The sequence below is a fragment of the Gracilinanus agilis genome, chromosome 1 (genome assembly GCF_016433145.1).
Source record: "Gracilinanus agilis isolate LMUSP501 chromosome 1, AgileGrace, whole genome shotgun sequence".
Classification (NCBI taxonomy): Eukaryota; Metazoa; Chordata; class Mammalia; order Didelphimorphia; family Didelphidae; genus Gracilinanus; species Gracilinanus agilis.
The window spans coordinates 233,898,885-233,905,356 of record NC_058130.1 but is presented as its reverse complement, the minus strand read 5'-3'; the positions used below and the strand labels follow the sequence as shown (position 1 = coordinate 233,905,356).

Here is a 6,472-nt window from a genome sequence, read left to right as displayed (position 1 = left end):
GATAGATTGACAACCACCAAAGAGAGGGACTAAGTATTTAGATATTTTCAAGTGTTCATTCATACCATCTCCTCTTAAATAATTCATCTTTAAATATTCTGCTGCAAGTTGACACTGAAATGTAGAGGCTCGCAATAGAGATTCTTTTTAGTTGTAGTGAAAATAATATGTATAAGGAAAAAGGAAACATTGCAGTAGCCATGAAATTAGTTCTGAGTCACTGAGCCATCTGAGTTTCAGTGGCCAGTGCTGTCCACCTTGGGGTCTCTCTGTCTTATCTTCTCCAAAAGGTTATTCACTTGGAAACAAAGTGATTGAATCTGTTTGTTCCATATTGGCAAAGCCTTCGGGGTTTCAAAATAAACTACTCCATCAATCTGATCAATAAATCCATTTTTACACCCTTCTATAATCATTTACAATTCTCTCTTCTCTACTTTAGCTTCAAGGATCTCTAATAGTTCTCCAAGCTTTTCACATGTAATATTATTACTTAACTTGCTTGCAGATAACAAACTGTGCTCAATGACAGTTCTGTCCAAGATGCTGGAACCATCAACTGTACTTGCTTTTTGAAGAGGCGTCAACATAGCCGCAAATTCTTAAAGCTGATTTCCTCTGATAATCCTATCCAGATACATTTTTCTCTAGGCTACAATCTGCTGACACCTTTTAACTTGAAAAGAGTGACTAGCATTTGAGAGCACTGTTTTCTTCCTGATGATAAGATGGTATAGGGCAGGACATGTTTTAAGGCCTCTGGTCACTTACTTTCATGGACTATCATCCTATTTGAGAGCTCATTGTATCTTTGGGCAGCTTCAATGACTTCCTTCCATAATCAAGAACAGGAGCATAGCACACCTTATAACTGGTCTGCAATTTTTTATTGTTTGATTCATTCTGGATTAAGGGAGCTTGGTTAATGTAAGCTTCTGCCTGGACCAGGTCATTTCTCCAGTCTTCCAGAACATTATTTATTTTATTTGTTTTTTCAAAGTACCATCTCCTGGTACTACTTATTAGCTCAATACTTCTTTTGCTTTAGATTTTATTAATTTCTCTTTTAATTTTAAGGATTTTTCAATTTACTTTATCTGGCGATTTTTCCCCTCTTTTTTAAGTTATGAGCCCAATTCACTGATCTCCTCCCTCTCTATTTTGTTGATGTAGGCACTTAGGGATATAAATTTTCCCCTGAGTACTGCTTTAACTATATCCCATAGATTTTGATATGTTGTCTCCTCATTACTAATCTCTTAAATGACATCAGTAATTGTTTCTATCTTTTGTTGTTGACCCACTAATCTTGAAGAACTAGATTATGTATTTTCTAATTACGGATCCCTTAGTAATTATAATTTCTAATTCATTATGCTCTGAAAAATTTGCCACACATTTGTCCACACAAATCAGCCCACTTCAGCACAGTCTGCCCTGGGGCAGGGATTCTGGATTTTACCACTGGTTTTAAACCTCAAGGTAAATGAGTTTACTTGAAACTCTGATTGCCCAGGCAGGTTCTCAGGGACTGAATGTTGGCTTTGGTTCAGATTCAGGTCCTGGCACAGCAGATTGGGGTGAGGATGTGTGATTTACTCTTGTCTTGCTCTTCACTCCATGCTATAGTCTTGCTGACTGTGCTTCCCTTTCACCCCAGTGCACCAGATGTTTTTTTTTTTTGCCTACCTTAAAAGGCTTTTTAAAAAAATGTTTCTTTCTATCTCCTTGTTGGTTCTTTCACTCCTGAATTTGTTTTGTGGCATTAATTTAATATTGGTTGGAAGGGATTCTCATGGTGATCTTGAGCTTCTCTGCTCTACTCTGCCATCTTGGCTCCATCTCTTTTTGCTGAGTCTCTCCTAGTCTTAAATTTCATTTAGTGCCATGTATACTGGGGAAGAAGGCACAAATTTCTAAGTCCTGTCCCTTCCCCTTACCCGTTCTAACCATCTGATTGTGAAATAAATATCATCAAAGGAAATATCTCATATCTTTCCTATGTTCTTACATCTTACTCCTTACTATGTACTCTTCAATCCAGTGACAGTGGACTGCTGCTTGTCCCAAGAACAAGACACTAAATCTCTCAGCTCTTGGCATTTTCTCTGTCTGTCCCCTATATTTCAAATACTCTTCTTCTGCTGCTTCAACTTCTCATCTCCTTTGTTTAAGTCCCTACAAGAATCCCACCTTCTCCAAAAAGTTTTCTTCAGTACTTCTTAATTTCAGTACTTTTCCTCTTTTAATTATTTAAAATTGATCATGTGTATACTTTGCTTTGTGTATATGTGTTTCCACATTGTCTCCCTCCTTATATTATAAATTCTTTTACATCAGGGACTAACATTTTGATACTTTTTTCATCCCTAGCACTTGCTGCCACAAAGTAGGTGCTAAATAATTGAATATTTATTAATTGATAATAACCATGGAGACATACACAGGATTAAAAAAATAAACAGAATCACATACTTCAGGAGTTCTCAGAAAGGAAGCAAACATATTAATCAAGTATATACTTTATTCTAGGGATAAATAACAATAACAGCATCTCATCTGATCATCACAATAACCACGAGATGTAAGTTCTATTATTATTCCCAACTTACAGATGAGGAAATAGAGACAGAGAGGTTAAATGATTTATCCAGGGTCACATAACTACTAAATTTCTGAGGACAAATTTGAACTCATGTCTTCCTGATTTTAAACTCACTGATTTATGCATTATATCACCTCCCTGCCTTCACTTCATCTAACCCATATTTATAAATACCCTATATCAGTGATGACAAACGTTTTAAAGACAGGGTCCTGGAAACAACCCCCATCCCACCCCTCCAGACTGAATACTATGTTGGTCCCCCTCAGAGATGGATTGTCTTATCCCTTCCCCCCTGCCAAGTGTGGGGTGCTCCCCACCCCCACTCTTATCTCACATAGGAGAAGGAAAAAGCATTCCCATTGGACTACTGGGTGGAAGGGTGGATGAAATGAGGAATGTCCTCAGAAAGTGTAGAGAGAGGGATGGGAGTAGCACAAGCACTCTGCTCCCTCAAGCTCTGTTGCCTGTGAGCTAACCCCTTGTTCCTCCTGTGCTCCCACTGGGCTGCTGGTCAGAGGAGAGGGTGATGTGATAAAATGTTATCAAGCATGATGTAGAGAGAGAGGGGAGCAACTCCATCTGAGTCCCTCTGCCATTCTAGTAATGAGCTGGGGGTGGTGGTGGGGGGAAGACACCCATGTGCATTCTTTGGCTCCCAATGCCATAGTTTTGCCATTACTTTTATATGATAGAAGAATTGGGGAATTTGGGAAATCATGCTGACTCCTAATGCTACTATTTTTCTACTTATAATTTTGTTGTTGATACACAATGCCCCACCTTACCTTTGCCTTCTTATCATAATTAACTCAGCACATATATTGTGACTAGCTAACTTCATTAATCAGATCATTACATTTCTACTTTCTGGAATCTGCCTTTTCAGTCCTCAATTTAAGGATGCAGATCCTATGACTAAGGATTATTCTTTCTTAAAATATCTTTCAAGGTTGGTAGTTTTTAGAATACTTCAATCATTATCTGTAGTTCCACCCCAACTCCTGCTTTGATGGAAGAAAAGACTTTACTGTCTGGGTTCAAAAATTATCTTTTTGGATTTCAAACTTGCCTCACTTTATCACTTCTCTGTTTCCATCCATTGGAAATTAGGATAAAACCTTTTACTCACATTGATCCTTTCTTACATCTTGATCAATTTATCTCATAGACACTTTTAAATGAGTCATTTTGGTGAGTTTGATAACAGATAATACAATTGTAAATTTTTCTTATGTCCTTCTCTGTTCACAAAACTTTTTCCAGGAACAATATCTCACTTGGCCATAGACCCTCACAGTGCTCAGAGCAGAGCCTCTACTATTTTTTTCATTTCCCTTCCTCTTTTAATCTAAGTTCCCACCCATTGATTAGCTGTGACAAATAAGTTACTCAATACTATTTCATGTCTGCAGATAGGGAATTAAATATTTCTAAATTTCAGTGTGAGAGGGTATTGGCCCCTGCTTTGACTCCCAAGGTATCAGTAGACAGCAAAGGGTTGATTTTTTTCAAATAATAATTGAAATGAAAAAATTTACTCTTCCCCATAATTGAGAACAATGGTGCCATAGATTGATATGAAATTAATTGATTTTAATAAATAAGTTTCAGGAAGTTGAACAGCATGTCAGATGATTTTCATTATTTTTTAATCACATTTCATTTATACACCAGATATATACATTTGAGTACATTATAAAATTATCATTAAAACTTAATAAACAACTAAATAAGTGATATGTAGGTGAAAAATACAATTTTAAGAGAGCAACCAACTTTGCCTTCTTTGTCATTCATTTATCATAAAATATTTATAAAAATAAGCTACTGTAATCACAAACTAGATTAAATATCTGTGTGCCAGGCACTAAGCTGAGAAGTAATGTCACAAAGACAAGTAAACCAAATAATCCCAACCCTCAAGGAATATACATTCTAAAAGAGAAGACAATATAAAAAAGAGCTGGAAAGTAAAGGAAACTGTGGTTGAAGCAAGAGTAAAAATGACTGGGAACCTTCATGAAATTGATATCTGTGCTAGGGATTTACCAATCCTCAGAATAGAGCCCAGATTTGGGACATCACCAATAGAAGTAAAGTTGTTTTCAAGTTGGTGCAGAAGTCTGGAGAGTGAGATAAGCTATGAGTGAAATAGAATGCTGGTGCCACTCATGAAATTGACCATCAGACTTAGGATTTACTGATGAAAAAAGTAGTCCTCTGGACAGAGGCATAAAAACTCTTGATTGATAAAATAATAATCCTGAAATAGGGTGATTTAAAAATACAATATTAAATTTAAACTTCATGCCACATGGAAAGTAATATGCAAATTATAGCTAGGAATTCAGAGGACTGAAATATTATACAACAATTAAATTTATCTATCTTAATCAAAATCATCCTTAACAATGATCATTTAAAAAACTTAAACTAATAACATTTCTTATGTAATTACTAGTAAATTATGAATTGAAGTTACAATTAATTACAAAAGAGCAAAGGACTTCTTAGCAATACTCTCATTAAAATAATTTCAATTTGTGTGGGATTTAAAATGTCCCATTTCTTTTAATTTAAAAAATTGCTTCCTAGGAAATGAAAATGATATTTTAATATGTAAGGTGATACTTTTGATATTCACAAAAACTTCAATTTAACATTTATAGTGATCCAGATGTTCCTGCTCCATCTTGATTATGAAAATGGCCCTCTAATATCATCATTTACTATCAGTACTTCACTGTATATCACATTTCTGTCCAGAGAAAAATGGATAATTTGGTGGAAAGTGCTTATCAGCATAAAAGCACCACCCAAATTTGTAGCTATGTAAAGATATGGACATTTGTGAAATTATTTATAAGAATTTTTTAAAAGATCAATTATAAATATTTATTAAAATATAAAAGATTTTATAAATATAAATGTAGTACTCTAGGAAAATCAAACTTCTTAATAAGAATGTCCAGCATTATAATTATAATTAAGACATTAAAATTTGTATGCCTGACATATGAATGACCCAAACTTTGTTCTTATTTTTCAAATTAAGAATAAAGTTTCCGACACTTCCGGGTTAAGATGGCGGCAGAGTAAGAAGCAGCTCTTAACCTCTCCTGACCGAAACATACAAAACTCCTCAAGGGGACATAAAAACAAGTCCAGACGAACGGAGGAACCCCACAACAGGGCACAGCGTGGAAGGTACGTGGAATCGAGACATTTCCAAGCTAAAAAGGGCTCTCACTCACTCAATCGCGAGCTGAGCAACCGCCCCACCCCCACCCCCTCCACACTCACCTATAGCTCCGAACCCAGCTAAAAAGAAATAGAGCAAGTTTGGGGCACCCATCGAGTCATCAGCAGCTCCGGGACCTGTTCCTGACAGCAGCAAGACTTAGGACCCCATTAAGTCAAAAAAAGCACGCGAAATCTGAGCGCGCTCGCCGGAGCAGGACGCTGGGCGTGCAGAGTGCCGGCTGAGTAGAGGCGTGGGTGGAGGCAGAACTAAGCCTAAGTGGGGAACCAGTGCAGACGGGTATACGACTGTGGAAACAGCGCCCTGAGACTTGTAAAGAAACCTCCAGCAGAGGATCAAGCAAGAGGGCCCACCAGGGGGCTTGACCTTGGAAAAAACCAGAATTCAGACCTCAAGAGCCAATAGATTGGGAACAGACACTGAGCCCGAGGATAAAGCTGAGAAGCTGCTGGGCTAATGATGGCTACTCAGCATCAGGAGGTTCAGAAGAGAAAGAATAATAACAAAAAGAAGAAGTCTTTAACACTCGACAGCTTTTACACAGAGAAAATCCAGACAACCGAGCAAACAGAGGAGGAGAACAAACAAGCATCCGGACCCTC

General features: G+C 37.1%; 1 pseudogene; it reads right to left on the bottom strand.

Annotated features, from left to right (window-relative positions):
- Window positions 1-217: 217 nt before the first annotated feature.
- The window catches only part of LOC123250269, a 69,340-nt pseudogene continuing 63,085 nt past the window's right edge, over window positions 218-6,472 (bottom strand).